Here is a 24,800-nt window from a genome sequence, read left to right as displayed (position 1 = left end):
GAATAACTTAAAATAATAAAAACTCAAATTTCAAAAGCCTACTTTTTATCAATACCTGATGAGGATAATTTTAAAAATATATTTGTAATCTATAAATTCTCGTATAAGCATAAACTTAGAATAATTAAGGATTAATTTTTATTAATAGAAAATATAAAAAACATCGTTTTAAAAGTTATAATTCTAATAAATAACAAATACTCAATAGGCAATGATTTAAAAAATTGCATTAAAATCACGATTCACTGATAAGAGCATAGAAATAAAATTTAATAGAAGAAGTTGTAGGTGAGGTAAGCAAAAGGAAGAATGACAGGTAATACAAAACAAATTTTTTTGTATTATATTTTTTATATATATATATTTGTTTAAATTATATATATTATAATTGCACGCCTCGATTTTTAATTATATATATAAATATTTTTAATTATATATATTATTATTTATAATGTTTTATAATATTATTTATAATATTAAATACACTGACACAAGTTGAGGATACCCACAGAATGGAGTAAAAAAGTTGTAGGTGGCGCTGTTATTTTCTTCTTTCGATCATTTTACCACACATTGGAGTAGATTGTACAAGTAATCTGGTATTGTATACTCCAAAAATAGTAACAGATACCAATTCATATAAAATTGTGTGGTTCCCAAAACCACAAAATAAGTATTTTATACTACATTGAGTAGTTGTGGAAACTACAAAGTTTTACCACATTACAGTAGTAAGCAGAACTCCTATAGTAGTAAAATATCACGCACACTGTGGCTTATGTTACTACAGTTGTCATTGCGGCGACCACAAAGTGTAGTAAAATTTTTACTAGTTTGGTGTGGTAAATTCTACTCCAGCATTTTTTCCCGTGTATAAATTTAACCCGTTGAGGACACATGGGGTCCAACGGACCCCAGTCAAATTTCAATGCTATTTTAAGTCTACAAAGACCCTTAGGGAATAGACATTTCTTTTGCATAGTTTGCATAGGAGTACTATTCCTTTATTACAAGAATGATCGAAATTCGTGACTTTGATCTTCAAAATAAATATACTTTTTTCAAACTTCATCAGAAATTTATTTTTTTCTCGAAAAAATATTGTTTTTTGAATAAAACGCCGTTGGATTTTTTTTGATATTTTGAAAATTAAAATTTGTAATACTATTTTTATAAAAAAAGTCCAATTTCGTAAGTTTTTTTTTCTTAACAATATTTAAGTATTTTAAAATCATAAAAAGATTAAAACAATCATAAGATTATTTAACGAGAATATAAAATTAAAGTTTCGCACCAGTTTCAAGTCGATACATAGCGCAGAACACAAATGAGAACTGTTTTCCTGCGTGGGGTCCGCTGGACCCCGTGTGTCCTCAACGTTATTTTTTCGAGGTGTGTCCTCAACGGGTTAAAAGAATTCGATATTTATAAGAAAAAATTTTTCGCCTTCATTTGTAAATCATCAAGTTTTCTTAATTTAAGAATATTTTATTTTAAATTATGATAAATAATAAATATTTACTATTGAAATATTAATCTAAATCATGTTCTCTTTATTTTTTGCAATAGTTTAAAATCAATTTATACAGTTTTGAAATAAAAGTTATTCAGTTTTTTTATTTATTTATTTATTTATTTATTTTTTTCAATAATTCTGAAGAATTTTACCGTCTTAAGCTTTTATAATATTAACTAAATTAGATAAATACAGATAAAGTTTCGCTCGGAAATTCCTAAAATAGCTAAATTTATAATAAATAAAATACATACGTGCCCAAATATTTGCTACACTTACAAATAATTATAAGAGCATTTATGAAATAATTGTTATTATTTTTTTTTAAATTTCATTTCTATCGATTAATGACATTAAAAATTCAAATTTTGATTTTGAAAATGGATTAATGATAGATGTATCCTATCAGATCACTATCAAAGTAGAGTTAAATCATGGAGAAAATACTAATAATTTGCTGTGAAAATATCGTAGAGTCACAGTGCTAATACTACTAGGTCCCCATGGGATCACAGTAAAATCATGGTAAAACCACTATGCACTGACTGTGAAACTATTGTGAAGCTGCAGAGTTAACACCATCAGATTACTATGGAATCACAGTGAATTCTTAGTGAAACCACGATAAACTTACGTTAAATCCATGATAGAGCCTCAGTGTTACCATTGTCGGGTTACCATAAATCGATGGTTCATCGACAGTAAGATTATCATGAAACTATGGTAAATTAATCGTAAGCCTACGAAAGAATCACAAGTGAAATCACAATGGAACTATCATAAAATTACTACAAAACCACAGTGACGAAATGGCACAAAATGACTGTGAATTCACTATGAAATTACCGTCAATACACAGTAAACTCACGGTAATATTGATTTCACTGTGATTTCACTGTGATTTTACAGTAACTCCAAATCCGCGAGGGATTGTTTAAGTTTGTTTTTTTTAGGTTTTCTTCTTGATTATTCTTATTCAATAACTAACTTATTTACAATTACTCAGGATTATTTGTTCCAGTAGAGGAAAAAAATGAACAATTCCTCAAAATATTTACAATCTCATTGATATATATATATATATATAAAATAAATTTGTATATTTAGATTTTGAAAATATAATTATTTGAATTTCTCGAACGTCATTATTATTTTTGATTAAGTACATTCGCTAATTAATTAAGTACCACATTATTACTCAGATTACGCTGTCATTCAAAATAAAATATAAATGAATCATTGATAACAATCATCTCATTGAGCTGCACATAATATTTGTTACTCATAACTAATTACTGATTACTTATAAAGTTATTACTCATATAATTATTTTACAAAATGTTCGAGGCACTTGGAGAGGCGTTTTAAATTTTAATATTTAAATTTCTCAGGTTACCTTAAAGATGAAGAACACCTGGTTGGTCATGATTGAAATGATTGTGAGGCTGATGATGTTGGTGGTGATGCTGGTGCTGGTGCTAATGTTGATGCGGATGCTGGTGTTGATGTTGATGATGATGATGATGATGGTGGGAAGATGTAGAAATATCGTCATGAAGCGCAACTCCCGTCAGATCAATTATTTCGTCAGCTTCCTCGTCACTTGCGCTTCCTGTGACGATACTCTCAGTTGATTAATGACTTCCTGACGACAATTGATTGTTGCGGAAGAAAGAACCGCTTCTTGGTGCAGCCATTGCTGCACGTTGATTTGCTTGTTTAACGGTAATTATTAAATTTGACGAGTTGGCGATCATCGTATCTGTCACCTAGAATTTTGTTTATTTAAATAAATTTAACTGATAAATTAGATGAATAAATATTTATATTATTTATTTATCTAATTACCTGACGGAACATTTAATGAAGACCAAGTATCTTGATCAACATTCTCAGTAGTAACAGGTGGATAGTTTATTACCGGGAATGCAGTATTGCCTGAAAGTACTGGACCAAGTCCGCTGCTCCTGCCAGCAACTGCGATTAACACAACCTACCAAAGATAAAACAAATGTAAACAATTATTATTGTTTCTAATCAAATACTTTTTATCATTGAACTTTACAATATACTATCTTGGGTGTCAGATGATTTATTGTTTTTTATTTCTTTAATAATAAGCAAAACAATGAATATGATAAATTTATAAAAACAAACCTTTTCACCAGTCCCTTCATACTCAGCAAGAATCCTTAATGTCTCTACGGTGCCTTTGTGAGCACTAGTGACTCTCATTTGCGCTCTGAGACCTGAATCAGTAACATAATTTGCTATTTTTTTACAATGATCTTCATCTGAAGGCGATCCCATTAAAATTACGACCATTGATTTTGTCGGAGGTACAAGATAATCGAGTTGCTCAGCTACCCACTCAAAATTGCGTTTTACTGTTTGTAGATCAGCATCAGTAACAGTTGTTAAATTTCTGTGAACCTGAAACCAATAATTAATAATTAATTATTCAAATTAAAATAGTATAATTTTATTTGAAAATAAATTAGTTACCTGCTTGTCTTTTATCAATCTTTTTTTTCCAAAAGGCTACAGTCTCCAAGAATCGCTATCAATTATATCAGACACCAATATTTCACCATCAGCATCAACACCGAACTCAATCTTCATATCGATTAGCGCGCAATCACGAGTAGCCCAAGCACGTTCTAGAATCTCAAAAACAGCAAGTGCCATACGCTGCATAATATCAACTTCATCTTTACCAATAGTTACTCCATTGAATTTAAATCCCGCTGATATTATTTGCTGCTCAGACCACTGAGGATCGTGATTAGCATCATGTTTAAAAAATGTTTCCTGAAGTGGAGGATTGAAACGATAACCCTCAGGTACACCTGTAAATTAACGCACTTAATTAATTATCTTAAATGTTTATTATTTTAAAAATTAATGTTTTTTTTTTTTTATTTACCTGCATGTCTCTTAAGGAAACTTCCAGTAGTCAATCTTCTGGTGACCCATTCAATGGGAACTATTTCACATTTTTTGGCAATAAAAGCTTTTTCTCCAGCCAACTTTACAAAAGCTGTTTTCAAACCAGCTTTGTTAAGTAATTCAAATACTTTAGCGTTTGTTGCTGTCTGATTGCTGCTTTTCCTTCAAAATTGTGTGATTTAGCACCATCTCCAGCAGTGATTCGGTCTTTACTTAAAAGGAGACAGAATGAAGGATCATTAGCAAGTTCAAAAACTTGTTTTGTTTTTCCTTCAATTATTAATTTTCCTGTTTTGTATCCTTTATAATAAAAAAAAAAAAAACAATAATAATAATAATAATAATATAACATTCTTATTATCGTATTGTAATTTATGACATAACAAATTAATCAATTAATTAATTAAATAATTTACGAATTATGATTATGGATGAACTTAGAATTACTTACTTGTCGGAAGTCATGAGGATTAAAAATAGCGAGAGGTCTGGGTTTACCGGGAGTGCCGCCTAGAATGCTCGATATTAAATTTTTTAGCTTGAGACTCCCGGTTCCAGGATGATCGTCGAAACTCTCTCCGTTTCGAGTGATTATTATCGTGATCAATGACTCTGCGGCCGCAAGAGCACGTGCGAGATTATTATCATTATTTATTGGCAGCAAATCATTGTCAGTTGGATCCGTGTAGCGAATATTAAAATTTTTGTCCTTGTCATCTTTATTTAGCTCGTGTTTCTCGGCGAGTATTTTCTATTATGCCCCACTCTTCCTGATGAAATCAAACATTAATGATTAACAATTAATAAAAATGAGCTGTCAAGACTTAATCAATTGCTTAAGTTTTTTATTTATGTTTTCTTCTTAATTATTTTTTTTCAATAACTAACTTATTTACAATTACTCAGGATTATTTGTTCCAGTAGAGGAAAAAAATGAACAATTCCTCAAAATATTTACAATCTCATTGATATATATATATATATAAAATAAATTTGTATATTTAGATTTTGAAAATATAATTATTTGAATTTTTCGAACGTCATTATTATTTTTGATTAAGTACATTCGCTAATTAATTAAGTACCACATTATTACTCAGATTACGCTGTCATTCAAAATAAAATATAAATGAATCATTGATAACAATCATTTCATTGAGCTGCACATAATATTTGTTACTCATAACTAATTACAGATTACTTATAAAGTTATTACTCATATAATTATTTTACAAAATGTTCGAGGCACTTGGAGAGGCGTTTTAAATTTTAATATTTAAATTTCTCGGGTTACCTTAAAGATGAAGAACACCTGGTTGGTCATGATTGAAATGATTGTGAGGCTGATGATGTTGGTGGTGATGCTGGTGCTGGTGCTAATGTTGATGCGGATGCTGGTGTTGATGTTGATGATGATGATGATGATGATGGTGGGAAGATGTAGGAATATCGTCATGAAGCGCAACTCCCGTCAGATCAATTATTTCGTCAGCTTCCTCGTCACTTGCGCTTCCTGTGACGATACTCTCAGTTGATTAATGACTTCCTGACGACAATTGATTGTTGCGGAAGAAAGAACCGCTTCTTGGTGCAGCCATTGCTGCACGTTGATTTGCTTGTTTAACGGTAATTATTAAATTTGACGAGTTGGCGATCATCGTATCTGTCACCTAGAATTTTGTTTATTTAAATAAATTTAACTGATAAATTAGATGAATAAATATTTATATTATTTATTTATCTAATTACCTGACGGAACATTTAATGAAGACCAAGTATCTTGATCAACATTCTCAGTAGTAACAGGTGGATAGTTTATTACCGGGAATGCAGTATTGCCTGAAAGTACTGGACCAAGTCCGTTGCTCCTGCCAGCAACTGCGATTAACACAACCTACCAAAGATAAAACAAATGTAAACAATTATTATTGTTTCTAATCAAATACTTTTTATCATTGAACTTTACAATATACTATCTTGGGTGTCAGATGATTTATTGTTTTTTATTTCTTTAATAATAAGCAAAACAATGAATATGATAAATTTATAAAAACAAACCTTTTCACCAGTCCCTTCATACTCAGCAAGAATCCTTAATATCTCTACGGTGCCTTTGTGAGCACTAGTGACTCTCATTTGCGCTCTGAGACCTAAATCAGTAACATAATTTGCTATTTTTTTACAATGATCTTCATCTGAAGGCGATCCCATTAAAATTACGACCATTGATTTTGTCGGAGGTACAAGATAATCGAGTTGCTCAGCTACCCACTCAAAATTGCGTTTTACTGTTTGTAGATCAGCATCAGTAACAGTTGTTAAATTTCTGTGAACCTGAAACCAATAATTAATAATTAATTATTAAAATTAAAATAGTATAATTTTATTTGAAAATAAATTAGTTACCTGCTTGTCTTTTATCAATCTTTTTTTTCCAAAAGGCTACAGTCTCCAAGAATCGCTATCAATTATATCAGACACCAATATTTCACCATCAGCATCAACACCGAACTCAATCTTCATATCGATTAGCGCGCAATCACGAGTAGCCCAAGCACGTTCTAGAATCTCAAAAACAGCAAGTGCCATACGCTGCATAATATCAACTTCATCTTTACCAATAGTTACTCCATTGAATTTAAATCCCGCTGATATTATTTGCTGCTCAGACCACTGAGGATCGTGATTAGCATCATGTTTAAAAAATGTTTCCTGAAGTGGAGGATTGAAACGATAACCCTCAGGTACACCTGTAAATTAACGCACTTAATTAATTATCTTAAATGTTTATTATTTTAAAAATTAATGTTTTTTTTTTTTTATTTACCTGCATGTCTCTTAAGGAAACTTCCAGTAGTCAATCTTCTGGTGACCCATTCAATGGGAACTATTTCACATTTTTTGGCAACAAAAGCTTTTTCTCCAGCCAACTTTACAAAAGCTGTTTTCAAACCAGCTTTGTTGAGTAATTCAAATACTTTAGCGTTTGTTGCTGTCTGATTGCTGCTTTTCCTTCAAAATTGTGTGATTTAACACCATCTCCAGCAGTGATTCGGTCTTTACTCAAAAGGAGACAGAATGAAGGATCATTAGCAAGTTCAAAAACTTGTTTTGTTTTTCCTTCAATTATTAATTTTCCTATTTTGTATCCTTTATAAAAAAAAAAAAAACAATAATAATAATAATAATAATATAACATTCTTATTATCGTATTGTAATTTATGACATAACAAATTAATCAATTAATTAATTAAATAATTTACGAATTATGATTATGGATGAACTTAAAATTACTTACTTGTCGGAAGTCATGAGGATTAAAAATAGCGAGAGGTCTGGGTTTACCGGGAGTGCCGCCTAGAATGCTCGATATTAAATTTTTTGGCTTGAGAGTCCCGGTTCCAGGATGATCGTCGAAACGCTCTCCGTTTCGAGTGATTATTATCGTGATCAATGACTCTGCGGCCGCAAGAGCACGTGCGAGATTATTATCATCATTTATTGGCAGCAAATCATTGTCAGTTGGATCCGTGTAGCGAATATTGAAATTTTTGTCCTTGTCATCTTTATTTAGCTCGTGTTTCTCGGCGAGTATTTTCTATTATGCCCCACTCTTCCTGATATAATCAAACATTAATGATTAACAATTAATAAAAATGAGCTGTCAAGACTTAATCAATTGCTTAAGTTTTTTATTTATGTTTTCTTCTTGATTATTCTTATTCAATAACTAACTTATTTACAATTACTCAGGATTATTTGTTCCAGTAGAGGAAAAAAATGAACAATTCCTCAAAATATTTACAATCTCATTGATATATATATATATATATAAAATAAATTTGTATATTTAGATTTTGAAAATATAATTATTTGAATTTCTCGAACGTCATTATTATTTTTGATTAAGTACATTCGCTAATTAATTAAGTACCACATTATTACTCAGATTACGCTGTCATTCAAAATAAAATATAAATGAATCATTGATAACAATCATCTCATTGAGCTGCACATGATATTTGTTACTCATAACTAATTACTGATTACTTATAAAGTTATTACTCATATAATTATTTTACAAAATGTTCGAGGCACTTGGAGAGGCGTTTTAAATTTTAATATTTAAATTTCTCGGGTTACCTTAAAGATGAAGAACACCTGGTTGGTCATGATTGAAATGATTGTGAGGCTGATGATGTTGGTGGTGATGCTGGTGCTGGTGCTAATGTTGATGCGGATGCTGGTGTTGATGTTGATGATGATGATGATGATGATGGTGGGAAGATGTAGGAATATCGTCATGAAGCGCAACTCCCGTCAGATCAATTATTTCGTCAGCTTCCTCGTCACTTGCGCTTCCTGTGACGATACTCTCAGTTGATTAATGACTTCCTGACGACAATTGATTGTTGCGGAAGAAAGAACCGCTTCTTGGTGCAGCCATTGCTGCACGTTGATTTGCTTGTTTAACGGTAATTATTAAATTTGACGAGTTGGCGATCATCGTATCGTTCACCTAGAATTTTGTTTATTTAAATAAATTTAACTGATAAATTAGATGAATAAATATTTATATTATTTATTTATCTAATTACCTGACGGAACATTTAATGAAGACCAAATATCTTGATCAACATTCTCAGTAGTAACAGGTGGATAGTTTATTACCGGGAATGCAGTATTGCCTGAAAGTACTGGACCAAGTCCGTTGCTCCTGCCAGCAACTGCGATTAACACAACCTACCAAAGATAAAACAAATGTAAACAATTATTATTGTTTCTAATCAAATACTTTTTATCATTGAACTTTACGATATACTATCTTGGGTGTCAGATGATTTATTGTTTTTTATTTCTTTAATAATAAGCAAAACAATGAATATGATAAATTTATAAAAACAAACCTTTTCACCAGTCCCTTCATACTCAGCAAGAATCCTTAATGTCTCTACGGTGCCTTTGTGAGCACTAGTGACTCTCGTTTGCGCTCTGAGACCTAAATCAGTAGCATAATTTGCTATTTTTTTGCAATGATCTTCATCTGAAGGCGATCCCATTAAAATTACAACCATTGATTTTGTCGGAGGTACAAGATAATCGAGTTGCTCAGCTACCCACTCAAAATTGCGTTTTACTGTTTGTAGATCAGCATCAGTAACAGTTGTTAAATTTCTGTGAACCTGAAAGCAATAATTAATAATTAATTATTCAAATTAAAATAGTATAATTTTATTTGAAAATAAATTAGTTACCTGCTTGTCTTTTATCAATCTTTTTTTTCCAAAAGGCTACAGTCTCCAAGAATCGCTATCAATTATATCAGACACCAATATTTCACCATCAGCATCAACACCGAACTCAATCTTCATATCGATTAGCGCGCAATCACGAGTAGCCCAAGCACGTTCTAGAATCTCAAAAACAGCAAGTGCCATACGCTGCATAATATCAACTTCATCTTTACCAATAGTTACTCCATTGAATTTAAATCCCGCTGATATTATTTGCTGCTCAGACCACTCAGGATCGTGATTAGCATCATGTTTAAAAAATGTTTCCTGAAGTGGAGGATTGAAACGATAACCCTCAGGTACACCTGTAAATTAACGCACTAAATTAATTATCTTAAATGTTTATTATTTTAAAAATTAATGTTTTTTTTTTTTTATTTACCTGCATGTCTCTTAAGGAAACTTCCAGTAGTCAATCTTCTGGTGACCCATTCAATGGGAACTATTTCACATTTTTTGGCAATAAAAGCTTTTTCTCCAGCCAACTTTACAAAAGCTGTTTTCAAACCAGCTTTGTTAAGTAATTCAAATACTTTAGCGTTTGTTGCTGTCTGATTGCTGCTTTTCCTTCAAAATTGTGTGATTTAGCACCATCTCCAGCAGTGATTCGGTCTTTACTTAAAAGGAGACAGAATGAAGGATCATTAGCAAGTTCAAAAACTTGTTTTGTTTTTCCTTCAATTATTAATTTTCCTGTTTTGTATCCTTTATAATAAAAAAAAAAAAAACAATAATAATAATAATAATAATATAACATTCTTATTATCGTATTGTAATTTATGACATAACAAATTAATCAATTAATTAATTAAATAATTTACGAATTATGATTATGGATGAACTTAGAATTACTTACTTGTCGGAAGTCATGAGGATTAAAAATAGCGAGAGGTCTGGGTTTACCGGGAGTGCCGCCTAGAATGCTCGATATTAAATTTTTTGGCTTGAGAGTCCCGGTTCCAGGATGATCGTCGAAACTCTCTCCGTTTCGAGTGATTATTATCGTGATCAATGACTCTGCGGCCGCAAGAGCACGTGCGAGATTATTATCATTATTTATTGGCAGCAAATCATTGTCAGTTGGATCCGTGTAGCGAATATTAAAATTTTTGTCCTTGTCATCTTTATTTAGCTCGTGTTTCTCGGCGAGTATTTTCTATTATGCCCCACTCTTCCTGATGAAATCAAACATTAATGATTAACAATTAATAAAAATGAGCTGTCAAGACTTAATCAATTGCTTAAGTTTTTTATTTATGTTTTCTTCTTAATTATTTTTTTTCAATAACTAACTTATTTACAATTACTCAGGATTATTTGTTCCAGTAGAGGAAAAAAATGAACAATTCCTCAAAATATTTACAATCTCATTGATATATATATATATATAAAATAAATTTGTATATTTAGATTTTGAAAATATAATTATTTGAATTTTTCGAACTTCATTATTATTTTTGATTAAGTACATTCGCTAATTAATTAAGTACCACATTATTACTCAGATTACGCTGTCATTCAAAATAAAATATAAATGAATCATTGATAACAATCATTTCATTGAGCTGCACATAATATTTGTTACTCATAACTAATTACAGATTACTTATAAAGTTATTACTCATATAATTATTTTACAAAATGTTCGAGGCACTTGGAGAGGCGTTTTAAATTTTAATATTTAAATTTCTCGGGTTACCTTAAAGATGAAGAACACCTGGTTGGTCATGATTGAAATGATTGTGAGGCTGATGATGTTGGTGGTGATGCTGGTGCTGGTGCTAATGTTGATGCGGATGCTGGTGTTGATGTTGATGATGATGATGATGATGATGGTGGGAAGATGTAGGAATATCGTCATGAAGCGCAACTCCCGTCAGATCAATTATTTCGTCAGCTTCCTCGTCACTTGCGCTTCCTGTGACGATACTCTCAGTTGATTAATGACTTCCTGACGACAATTGATTGTTGCGGAAGAAAGAACCGCTTCTTGGTGCAGCCATTGCTGCACGTTGATTTGCTTGTTTAACGGTAATTATTAAATTTGACGAGTTGGCGATCATCGTATCTGTCACCTAGAATTTTGTTTATTTAAATAAATTTAACTGATAAATTAGATGAATAAATATTTATATTATTTATTTATCTAATTACCTGACGGAACATTTAATGAAGACCAAGTATCTTGATCAACATTCTCAGTAGTAACAGGTGGATAGTTTATTACCGGGAATGCAGTATTGCCTGAAAGTACTGGACCAAGTCCGTTGCTCCTGCCAGCAACTGCGATTAACACAACCTACCAAAGATAAAACAAATGTAAACAATTATTATTGTTTCTAATCAAATACTTTTTATCATTGAACTTTACAATATACTATCTTGGGTGTCAGATGATTTATTGTTTTTTATTTCTTTAATAATAAGCAAAACAATGAATATGATAAATTTATAAAAACAAACCTTTTCACCAGTCCCTTCATACTCAGCAAGAATCCTTAATGTCTCTACGGTGCCTTTGTGAGCACTAGTGACTCTCATTTGCGCTCTGAGACCTAAATCAGTAACATAATTTGCTATTTTTTTACAATGATCTTCATCTGAAGGCGATCCCATTAAAATTACGACCATTGATTTTGTCGGAGGTACAAGATAATCGAGTTGCTCAGCTACCCACTCAAAATTGCGTTTTACTGTTTGTAGATCAGCATCAGTAACAGTTGTTAAATTTCTGTGAACCTGAAAGCAATAATTAATAATTAATTATTCAAATTAAAATAGTATAATTTTATTTGAAAATAAATTAGTTACCTGCTTGTCTTTTATCAATCTTTTTTTTCCAAAAGGCTACAGTCTCCAAGAATCGCTATCAATTATATCAGACACCAATATTTCACCATCAGCATCAACACCGAACTCAATCTTCATATCGATTAGCGCGCAATCACGAGTAGCCCAAGCACGTTCTAGAATCTCAAAAACAGCAAGTGCCATACGCTGCATAATATCAACTTCATCTTTACCAATAGTTACTCCATTGAATTTAAATCCCGCTGATATTATTTGCTGCTCAGACCACTGAGGATCGTGATTAGCATCATGTTTAAAAAATGTTTCCTGAAGTGGAGGATTGAAACGATAACCCTCAGGTACACCTGTAAATTAACGCACTTAATTAATTATCTTAAATGTTTATTATTTTAAAAATTAATGTTTTTTTTTTTTTATTTACCTGCATGTCTCTTAAGGAAACTTCCAGTAGTCAATCTTCTGGTGACCCATTCAATGGGAACTATTTCACATTTTTTGGCAATAAAAGCTTTTTCTCCAGCCAACTTTACAAAAGCTGTTTTCAAACCAGCTTTGTTGAGTAATTCAAATACTTTAGCGTTTGTTGCTGTCTGATTGCTGCTTTTCCTTCAAAATTGTGTGATTTAACACCATCTCCAGCAGTGATTCGGTCTTTACTCAAAAGGAGACAGAATGAAGGATCATTAGCAAGTTCAAAAACTTGTTTTGTTTTTCCTTCAATTATTAATTTTCCTGTTTTGTATCCTTTATAATAAAAAAAAAAAAAAACAATAATAATAATAATAATAATATAACATTCTTATTATCGTATTGTAATTTATGACATAACAAATTAATCAATTAATTAATTAAATAATTTACGAATTATGATTATGGATGAACTTAAAATTACTTACTTGTCGGAAGTCATGAGGATTAAAAATAGCGAGAGGTCTGGGTTTACCGGGAGTGCCGCCTAGAATGCTCGATATTAAATTTTTTGGCTTGAGAGTCCCGGTTCCAGGATGATCGTCGAAACTCTCTCCGTTTCGAGTGATTATTATCGTGATCAATGACTCTGCGGCCGCAAGAGCACATGCGAGATTATTATCATTATTTATTGGCAGCAAATCATTGTCAGTTGGATCCGTGTAGCGAATATTAAAATTTTTGTCCTTGTCATCTTTATTTAGCTCGTGTTTCTCGGCGAGTATTTTCTATTATGCCCCACTCTTCCTGATATAATCAAACATTAATGATTAACAATTAATAAAAATGAGCTGTCAAGACTTAATCAATTGCTTAAGTTTTTTATTTATGTTTTCTTCTTAATTATTCTTTTTCAATAACTAACTTATTTACAGTTACTCAGGATTATTTGTTCCAGTAGAGGAAAAAAATGAACAATTCCTCAAAATATTTACAATCTCATTGATATATATATATATATAAAATAAATTTGTATATTTAGATTTTGAAAATATAATTATTTGAATTTTTCGAACGTCATTATTATTTTTGATTAAGTACATTCGCTAATTAATTAAGTACCACATTATTACTCAGGTTACGCTGTCATTCAAAATAAAATATAAATGAATCATTGATAACAATCATCTCATTGAGCTGCACATAATATTTGTTACTCATAACTAATTACTGATTACTTATAAAGTTATTACTCATATAATTATTTTACAAAATGTTCGAGGCACTTGGAGAGGCGTTTTAAATTTTAATATTTAAATTTCTCGGGTTACCTTAAAGATGAAGAACACCTGGTTGGTCATGATTGAAATGATTGTGAGGCTGATGATGTTGGTGGTGATGCTGGTGCTGGTGCCAATGTTGATGCGGATGCTGGTGTTGATGTTGATGATGATGATGATGATGATGGTGGGAAGATGTAGGAATATCGTCATGAAGCGCAACTCCCGTCAGATCAATTATTTCGTCAGCTTCCTCGCCACTTGCGCTTCCTGTGACGATACTCTCAGTTGATTAATGACTTCCTGACGACAATTGATTGTTGCGGAAGAAAGATCCGCTTCTTGGTGCAGCCATTGCTGCACGTTGATTTGCTTGTTTAACGGTAATTATTAAATTTGACGAGTTGGCGATCATCGTATCTGTCACCTAGAATTTTGTTTATTTAAATAAATTTAACTGATAATTTAACTGGGAATTTGATTAATTACTTACTTGATCAAGAGTTTTTCCAGCAACTTCGATACCATTTACTTCTAATACTTCGTCATTTACTGCTAATAATCCAGTACTTTCAGCAAGACCACCAGGTACAAGTCGACTAATAAATACACCTGGTACTTCTTCAAATCCACCGCCAGCTGATGGTGGTAAGAGACGAACACTTTCACCATCTTTAATATAAAAACCTAGTGGTTTATCGGAGCCATGCTTTAATAATCTTACTCGTCGACATGTTTCTGGTAAAATATCAACATCTATAATAGCTGATACCTGTTTGATAATTAATCAATTAATTAATTAAATAATTTACGAATTATGATTATGGATGAATGTAAAATTACTTACTTTTCGGAAGTCATGAGGATTGAAAATAGCAAGAGGTCTGGGTTTACTGGAAGTGCCGCCTAGAATGCTCGATATTAAATTTTTTGGCTTGAGAGTCCCGATTCCAGGATGATCGTCGAAACTGTCTCCGTTTCGGGTAATTATTATCTTGAGCAATGACTTTGCGGCCGCAAGAGCACGTGCGAGATTATTATCATTATTTATTGGCAGCAAATCATTGTCAGTTGGATCCGTGTAGCGAATATAAAAATTTTTGTCCTTGTCATCTTTATTTAGCTCGTGTTTCTCGCCGAGTATTTTACGAAATCATCGTTACCAATTGGATTATTTTTATTCATTGAAAAACGGATGATATCTGCGTCGAACTACGTCATAAGTAATTATTAGTACTTTTTATTTAATATTATTAATTTGATAAAGAGGCGCAATTATTGACACTTTTTTATCGTTTATTTGAGTGACTAATAATAATGATAAATTATATTTTTTTTATAGGAATTTATTTATGAGTCAAAAAGAGTATTGTCGCTCAAGTCGAAACTGACTAAATTTATTATGGTAATGAAGTAATTCAACTTTCACCAGCTAATTAATTACTATTTTATATTTTAAATATCGGTGTGTTGTCATCCGGATGTTAAGTTATTTTAATTTACAAAACCAAATATTTATATAGAGTAAATAGTTATTTATTTTAAAATAATTAGTGTCAGTGATTAGTAGACTAAAAATTAAGATACACTGATTATTGACAGGACACACGTGTGTTAACCCAAGTTATTTGAAAATTTTAAATTCATATATTTCTAATTTCCATATATGATCATATAAGACTTTATATGGCCATTTGTAGCCAATTTCCACTAAAGAGAATTCCCGTAAAATAAATAAATTTTATTAAATTTCCCTGACAATTATCCTTGAAAATCTAAGAAATTTTAAACTGAAAATTATAAATAAATATTTGCTGTGTTACTTACAGTAAATGATCCTTAACACTGTCAATGGTAATATCACCAATTGAACTGCGATCCTGGCGGTCATCTTCACCGTTTACGTCACTGCTGCTAGCTCCTGGTGTCAGCGATGAATCTTTCGACGTTTCACCGCTATGTGCTAAAATTTTAAATATTGGAAAGTCGCTCAAGTTGATTATCACATTTTCATTTAAAACCTTCGCTAACTGCTCTGTTCACTCGGGCATAACCAGTAATCCTATTTAACTATTGTTAATTTAATTGAGACTGGGTAAACAGACAAGCACAAGAACGAACAATAGGCATATTATATATAAATATTATTAAGTATGCCAAGCATTTAATTTTTTCTAGTAACACATAACGAGCCACATTTTACATATGAAAAAAAAAAAAAAAATAATAAATAAATGAAATAACAACTCACTTGATCCAACTCCATTTTCAAGAATCCGCGGTGCTGGCGCGCTTTCGTTATCCTGTGACTCAGTTTCTTTTTCAGGCGGCGACTCATCGGTAACCTCATCTTGTACTTCTTCAGTGGATATCGGTGGTTCTGGTACTGAACGTGCATTCAGTGGTAAATTTAATGCACAGTGTGCTCTCGTTCCCTTAGTCGCTGACACAGATATACGCTGTAATTCCGAGCTCGAATGAAGATATAATGCTTCTCCAGCCTTAGTAAATGTCAATGACGAAATGCCATTTATATCTTCACGTTTAATTGCCGCAGCATTTATCTGTCTTCTGAGTTCCGGGATTCCAAGAACAAGACAATCACCCAGATTAGTAAGACAAAGAAGACAAGTTTCTTCGTGTACACCCGTGGGTTCAATAGGGCACGTGAACTTGGCAAAACCTGTTTTACGTACTCTCGAGCCTTCGTGAGCAGTAAGCTTGTACTTGCAAAAAGGTTTCAGCGATGGAAGATTGAATATCTTAAACTGTTCTTCACTGGCAATGACAACTCGATGAGGTGCGGTCATGTCCGGTCCAGCAGTCACGCCCTTCTCCACCTTAAATGGTTCCGGCAATGGGATATTTGAACCATCAAGTATTGTTATTGCAATCACGGGAGCGCGATGCTTCAATTGTATCTCTTTACCAAGCGTGCAATTTACGTCGTCTTCGTTACGCCTCGCGCCAGCGGGAATACCCAACGTAAATACATACACAGTACCGTTGTTAGTACCTGCCCAAAGAGTTGGTGTTGTATTTTGCATGCTGATTATAAAACTACGAGAAAAATAAACACTACGGACCATTGAACCCAAGGCATCGTCAACTGGACGAGCTTCTACTTATCGTTCAACAGGTTTTATATCTATTGGAGATAAATTTCCGCTTGGTGATGCTGCCACTGGTGATATTTCTTTATTTTTTTCAACGGTTATGGTACTTCGCGTGGGACTTGTATTTGCATTTGGTCGTCGTTGCGACCTGCCTTTCTTAAGTCGCCTGAATGATTCTCTTAATGATTTTTTAAATGATTTTCTTTGAGATATTGGAGTGTCACCCGATCCAGATAAATCATTTGGATTAAGTATACATTTAACGGTAATTGATTTACCTCTTACGTAATCAAATACTGCAAGACCGTGGGCAGTACCGGCAGCAATAAGTCCCCACTCAGTGTGAATAGCCAGTGCTGTTACCTGTGCGGGTGGATAAAGCTGAACTAAACTCTGCGGTTGAAAGCCAACGCTAAATGAAACAGACTCTGTTCTAACTGGTAAATGGTCGTGTCCTTTCCATACGAAACCATCACGATCATTAACAATATTCATAGTTACAGCTTTTATTTCTTTACTTATTTGTTCGGATGATATGTCTGCAGTGATAATATGACCAGCAGTACCGGCAACTATGAGCGTTGATGATAATGGACAAAGCATTACTTTTTTAACAGCGAGACGTGGGTCATCTGAATAAGGATCAAATGTACCGACTTTTCTAAAAGGCGGCCAATCTTCATCATCGTCGTCGTCTTGAGACTGTTCGAGCACATCGAGATGTTCACCAGTGAATATTAGCGATGAATTATATTTGTATAAAGGAGTGAGTGCTACTTCAGAAGCATCCCAAAATCTTATTGTTCCGTCCTCGTGACCGGTCAATGAAAATTCACGAGGTTTTGTTTTATCGTCATCGGGTGATTTTTTACAGAGCAATATTCCGCCATCAATAGGCCATTCTTTGTTTGAATACAAATGTTCCGTCTGTGATTTTCCAGCGGATATTACTGAGTCCCATAATTCAGAAGGAATGTTGGGTACATGTTGGGAGCAAGTAACCTGAGATAGATAAATTACGTGAGTTAATTGTTTAGTTTAATACATGTAGCTCAACAATTAGACATATATATTAGGGTGGTCATTGAAAATTAAATTTTCTCAGGCGCCCTATAAAAAGCTTCTTTTTAGTGAAAAAATACCTGGGGAATTTGGTTTTTTCTTTTTAACAGGGGTTATCAGATATTTTCGGCTGAGTTTTTTTCGGAAACAAAATCTCTTAATTCAAAATACAGACCGCACATTGATGCATTACTGTCTAATCTTGTGAAGTGCGCTTTAATTGTTTGACAATATTCGTTTGTTTAAGAGAAAAACTCGGCCAAAGTTTCCATTTACTGCATAAGTGCAACAAAGATAGTACCGTTCGAGGACTTGAGTGTAATAGAGAGAGAAGTACGAACCCCTGTTAAGTAAAAAGAACACATGCCGCAGGACGATCAAAGTTCATCTTTCGATACAATCGCGTTTTTTTTAGAATATCTCATGAAATATGCAGATCAAAGGAAAAAATCCTAGGAACAATTTTGTGGGAAATTAAATTCTTGACAAAAAAGATCATGTTCATTTTTTTTGTAAAATGTGTATTTATGAAGATATTTTAAAAAAACTTTTTTAGATCTTATCAATAGATCATTTTAAGGATTACGAATGTTTAAAATAACGTTTTTTCTTAAATATAGACAACTTCGTAACTCGTAGCAGATCAATCATTAATGCTTGTTGTAGTTTCTATATACTTACAAAAATGTTATTTTCAAAATTTGTAATCCTTAAAACGCTCAATTCATCAGATCTAAAAAAAGTTATTTTAAATATCTTCATAAATACACATTTTATAAAAAAAATGAATATGACCTTTTTTGTCAAAAATTTAATTTCCTACAAAATTGTTCCCATGATTTTTTCGTTTAATCTGCATATTTCATGAGATATTAAAAAAAACCACGATTGTATCGAAAAAAGAACTTTGATCGTCCTGCGGCACGTGTTCTTTTTACTTAAAAAGAAAAAACCAAATTCCCCAGGTATTGTTTCACTAAAAAAAAGCTTTTTATGGGGCGCCTCAGAAAATTTAATTTTTAACGACCACCTTAATATACTAGACTGCCAAATAACATCGATATTTTTTTTTCGGTCCCATATAAAAATTACGTTGAATGTAACATAAAAAAATTGGGTACTAAGTTGGGTTTTTCAACTCAATTACAAAACGCGCGCTCGCTTAAAGAAGATTTCGTATTTAAATAACATGCACAGAAAAAACAGTTAACTTTTGGTTCAAGAAAAATATTGTCTTCCGAATTTTCTTTCTTGATTTAATAAAAGTAAAACACTTGATTCAAAAACTTTTTTTTGGTTCAAGACAGTAAATTCTCTTGCTCCAAAAAAATTTATTTTTGAAGCGAAATTGAAAATTTCTTGGTTTAAGAAAAAAAATTCTTGGCTACAGAAAAGAAGTCATCTCTTGCCAAAAAATCAACGTTTTGAACAAAAAAAAGTTTAACTTCGGCCAAAAAAACTTTTTCTTGCCCCAAGAAAAAAAATTTCTTACTCCAAAAACTCAAAGTTTTGAACGAAAAAAAGTTAACTTGGGCTAAGAAAAAATTTCTTGGCCTAAGGAAAAAATTTTCTTGCTCCAAAAAATAAACGTCTTGATTGAAAAAAAAAAATCCCTTGGGCCAAGAAAAAAATTCTCTTGCTCCGAAAAATAAATTGCTTAAGTGAAAATAAAAGTTGCTTGGGCCAAGAAAAAAAAATTTCTTGCTCCAAAAGTTTGCTTCTTTAATGAAGACTTAAATTTGTCTCAGTCAAAAATATTTTCTCTCTTCGAAAGGTTAACGTGTGGATTTTTTTAATTCCTTGTTTTTATTTGAAACGTAATTTTTTGTGTTTTTATTCCGAGCAAAATTATTCAAGACTTGAATTTCAAGTAACTTTAATATTAAATATTAAAGTCATGAATCATGATGTATTATAGGATATACTATAGTAGAATTCAAAAGGGTACTTGTAGTTCTGTCAAATGACAGAAGAGTACCCGAACAAAATTTTAATGAAATTTGGAATTTAACACTTCTGAAATAAATGTCTCACCAGGGACACTACATGTCGTAGGCGCGATCTCGTGGCGAGCACCGAACTACTCCCGCTGCTGCTGTCTAGCACCGGTGACTTTCCCCTTCTCCATATCGATCTTTTCTCGCAAGAAATTTTTTCTCTTGGCTTAAGCAACTTTTGTTTTCTTGGTCGGAGAATACAAAAATACTTGCGTAAAAAGAATAGTACTTCCCAGCAAACGGAATCGCATTGGAAGCCAATGCGATTCAATGTGATTCAACGCGATTCAATACTTTTTTTGAAACCCATTGTATCGCGTTGGAAAGTATTGAATCGTATAGGATTTTCAAGACCCCGTAGATCATGCAGTTTAGAGGTTAAACTGAATAACCAACTAAGATTTCTGTGTACCATACGCCGTTAAGGCAATTCTCCAAGGGTGCCCCCCACTTTTTTGCAAAAAAAGTGGCGCTGCCTGGTGGCGAGCACCCGAACTAAAAAACTTACTAACGCTAAAAAATTTCAAAATTAAATTAAAATTATAAAAAAAAATAAAACATATAAATTTATAATTTTTAAATAAATAAAAAAATACAGATTTTATTTAAAAATCATAAGTTATGATAAAAATGTCCTAAAACGTGAAATTGAGAAATTAAATTTTGAATGACCTTGAACTGTCAATGTCGTATTTATTTTACAAAGGATATTACAAATTAATAAAAACATTTATCAAAAAAACGGCAACGTACTCGTAATTTTACAGATATGTAGAATATTTAAAAAATAACTCACAGTAATTATAAATTGTCTGCTAAGCGTAAAATCTTGAATAAATTTCAGCGTGAAATTCATCATCTAGTTATTTTTTATTTTGACAGATGTAAACATCAGGTCTGTACTCTATTTGGGGCACATGAAGGGCGCTTGAATATAGTCGCGGGAAAAATTAAATTTGAAACAATATTTATTTTTTTCAGAAATAATATATAGAATAATGTATGCCTGTACACTGTAAAAAATAAGGTACTGACATCAAACTCCCTAAGAGTTTGACAAATTTCATCTTCAGTGAAACCAAATTCGTTTGAACCAACGAAAACTAGTTTGTCTCAAGAAAATCATTTTTATTGAATGAAAATCTCTACTCGATTATGAGAAATTGCTTAAGCGTTTATGTTAAAAGTTTTTAAGTTTGACCGTAATTAAAGTAACATTTGATTGAAAAGTAAAATATATTTTAATTCAATTTTGGATGTACTTGATTTAAAAATAAAAACTTGTTAACGCAAACTCTTCAATTTTTAGAAATTTAACTGAAACACTTGAAACGTTTAGTTTGACAACTTCACTTGTTTCAATGAAACAAAAGTAGTTTCCTATAATACCGAACGTGTCGTGTCAACCGACGAGTTTCTTGGAGAGAGAATCCAACGAGGTTGTAGGAATAATTTGACGCACTCACATTAAAACTGTAAAATATTCGACAAGAATATAAATGTATTCGTTACAAAATATCGAACTATATTTGAATGAAAGTCTTTATATTATCAGCTAAATAAAAAAATTTATTTATAAAAAGAGTCACATATTTATCACGTTTAGATCAATGTATAAGCAATTGACTGTATATATCCATTCAATATGAGAACAAAGTACTAGAAGCACAACTAAACTCAAACTTTCCTACTAGTCCCGTAGCGTAGCGGTAAAGCGCCTGACTCTCGCGCGTAAGGTGCTGGGTTCGATTCCTCCGGATACCAATTCTGCGATTATTTAATTTTTCACTAAAAACTGAGTATGTCGGAATTAATTGTAAAGTGTAATGTATATAATATAATAATAATAATAATAATAATAATAATAATAATATAATGTAATTGTCCCAATACTTAATAAAAAAAAATAATAATAATACTAATAGTAATAATAATAATAATAATAATAATAATAATAATAATAATAAAATCAAAAATAAAAAAATACGTAAGAAAAAAATTTTTTTAAAAATTAATTATTGATGAAATAATTAAAGGCAATATTCACTTGATGCAGATTACTGTTTTTTTGGATCAAGGCAATACAGCAACTTGAAACAATTCGATTTTTTATTGAATCAATTGCAAGGACAGTTTCAACGGACCTACAAAAATATTACTTTCAACACTAAAATTCATTTGCTTTAATAAAATTTTGACTTAACTGAAAATTCATACCTTCAATCACCTTACAATTTACTTTGAGTGAAATTTTTAATTATTTTATATAAAACAAAAATCATTATTGTATCAACAGTTTCAATGACTTGAACTAATTTCTATTTTTTTTTAAATGAAAAAAGTTATTGAGTTATATCAAATACTATAGAGTTAGTTCAAACGACTTGGTACCTTCCCTCAAGAAACTCTCAGTTGAAGCAAAATATACTGTCAAACGTAGAGGGCGGTAGACTCAATCGCTTGACGCGCTTGGCTGTATCCAAACGCACGGAGTACTTGAGCCAAACGAATCTGGTTTGACGTCAGGAATCTTTTTTTACAGTGTATATGAAGTATATATATGGGGTATTCCACGCCAAATCGACCACTTTTGACCCCGACCCCTTTCGATTTGACTGAAAGTTTTTCATCGTTTTTTACCCTATGAAAAACGTTTCTCATAATTTTTTCAAATTTTTTTACCCACCCAAAAAAAAGTTATTAATTTTTCAAAAAAACGGCCTTTTTATTTTCAAATAGTTATAACTTTTTCAAAATTTGACTTATCGGGACGTTTTTTTTTTCAAAAATTTTTTTATTAGATGTAGTTCTTGGAAAAAAATAGTAAAAAAAATTACTGATTCATCTTTAACGTTTATTTTTTAAATTTCGACAAAAAACGAAAATTTTGGGATGATTGTCATTTTTGATTTTTGATTTTTTTTTTTTATAACAAACTTTAGCATTTTCTACGAATTCTCTGAAATTTTTAGAGTGGCGTTTTTTTTCTTTATATTTTTTTTTTCGAATGAAAAAAAAAATTTTTTTAAACTACGGTTATTTTTCATAATACCACTTCAAAAATTTTTTACGTGTAAGCTACTCGTTCCTGAATACCGAGCCTTTTGCTCGAAAGGCATCTTGAGGCCTGTAGCCTCTGACGTCAGGAGCTACCCCCAGCCTGTGACAAGGCTCACCCCCACTAGAGAAGGGCGAGATGGACATTGAAGCTGACGAAGAAGAGGCATTCCGACGGGACCCTCCGAGAGGACCCAACGTGACGTCATCTAGCTACTCTGTCCCTTTCCCTTATTATATTACTTATTATTAACTGTCCATATTATACGATTAGTTGTCGGGTTCAATAATGTTTACCTGTTAAATAAATATCTGGTTCTATCTACTAGCAAGTGAAATATATTAAAGTGTCCTTCTTACATATCAGAAGTGGGATTGGAAATCCGTGTGCCAGTATAAAGTGCAGTGTGGTTACAATAAGTTAATAATAAAGTAGTTATTTTACAGAAAATATCATTAGATCACATCCAGGGAAAGTTCAATTCGTTATGGCGAGTGCCATTCCGTGGCACAATGGATCCTGTGTACTACGATGGGAAGCAGCGATTAGTCAACAAATAAGTTCAAATTACATCTGAATACATCCTCGCAATATGTGCAACTCCTGCAAGTACAGAAGTTATGACGGGAATAGCCATGATTATTATTGACGAGTACATCATCTGAATCTTCACATCATCACGAAAGCAGCAGCAGGGATTGATGGAAATTGTTGAACTCATCGCTAAAGTAAACTATATACAGACGGTACAATGACTACATTAATGTAGTGTATCATTGAACAGAAGTTCAGTGTCAAGAGCTGGTAAAACTATTATTGCTCAGGTTGCAATAGGACACAGAGTGTCATTGGTTTTGTTGACTTCACGAGTTTGGTAATGTAGAAAAATATATCTTATAAATGACTTGCATGTTGAGTTAGTGTACTGGGACAGATTATCAAAAACGCAGTAATGTAATACTTGCTAGATATCTAAGTAACGCGTATAACAAAATCGGGAGAGCAGTTATATAATTCGAATTATTGTTAAAGTAAATAAATGTCAACATAAATAAATGAAGTACAACGTTGAAACCGAGAAAAATACATAACCGACCTTCATAAGACATGCCTAGGTATCTAAACGACCAGGTAGTAAGCCGGGACGTATACTGTAACCATAATCGGTGTTGCCGCATAAACATAATTATATCGCTAGAAATCACTAACATAAGTTTATTAAATATAAATCATCAGTAAGCTTTAACGCGTTGACTCTTCAATATTTAAAAATGAGATGATCAATCATTTTCGAAAATACGAATTCAGT

General features: G+C 31.9%; 1 protein-coding gene and 6 pseudogenes across 1 annotated transcript in view; 1 reads left to right on the top strand and 6 right to left on the bottom strand.

Moving 5' to 3' along the window:
• Positions 1–3,468, top strand: part of LOC130666292 (uncharacterized) — a 197,526-nt gene extending 194,058 nt beyond the window's left edge. Inside the window, exon 4 of the mRNA XM_057467127.1 lies at positions 2,908–3,468. The gene's annotated coding sequence lies outside the window, so the exon portion shown is untranslated. The remainder of the gene's footprint in view (positions 1–2,907) is intronic.
• Positions 1,726–5,789, bottom strand: LOC130666871 (bifunctional phosphoribosylaminoimidazole carboxylase/phosphoribosylaminoimidazole succinocarboxamide synthetase-like; annotated as a pseudogene).
• Positions 5,405–8,638, bottom strand: LOC130666870 (bifunctional phosphoribosylaminoimidazole carboxylase/phosphoribosylaminoimidazole succinocarboxamide synthetase-like; annotated as a pseudogene).
• Positions 8,639–9,040: 402 nt separating this feature from the next.
• On the bottom strand, positions 9,041–11,488 carry LOC130666869 (bifunctional phosphoribosylaminoimidazole carboxylase/phosphoribosylaminoimidazole succinocarboxamide synthetase-like; annotated as a pseudogene).
• Positions 11,489–11,699: 211 nt separating this feature from the next.
• LOC130666857 (bifunctional phosphoribosylaminoimidazole carboxylase/phosphoribosylaminoimidazole succinocarboxamide synthetase-like) lies at positions 11,700–14,153 on the bottom strand (annotated as a pseudogene).
• LOC130666856 (partitioning defective protein 6-like) lies at positions 13,178–15,735 on the bottom strand (annotated as a pseudogene).
• Positions 15,736–16,081: 346 nt separating this feature from the next.
• Positions 16,082–18,403, bottom strand: LOC130666855 (lethal(2) giant larvae protein homolog 1-like; annotated as a pseudogene).
• Positions 18,404–24,800: the final 6,397 nt, after the last annotated feature.

The sequence above is a fragment of the Microplitis mediator genome, chromosome 4, assembly GCF_029852145.1.
Source record: "Microplitis mediator isolate UGA2020A chromosome 4, iyMicMedi2.1, whole genome shotgun sequence".
NCBI lineage: Eukaryota > Metazoa > Arthropoda > Insecta > Hymenoptera > Braconidae > Microplitis > Microplitis mediator.
Note: the sequence above shows the minus strand (reverse complement) of the source record. Positions and strands in the feature narration are given on the sequence as shown.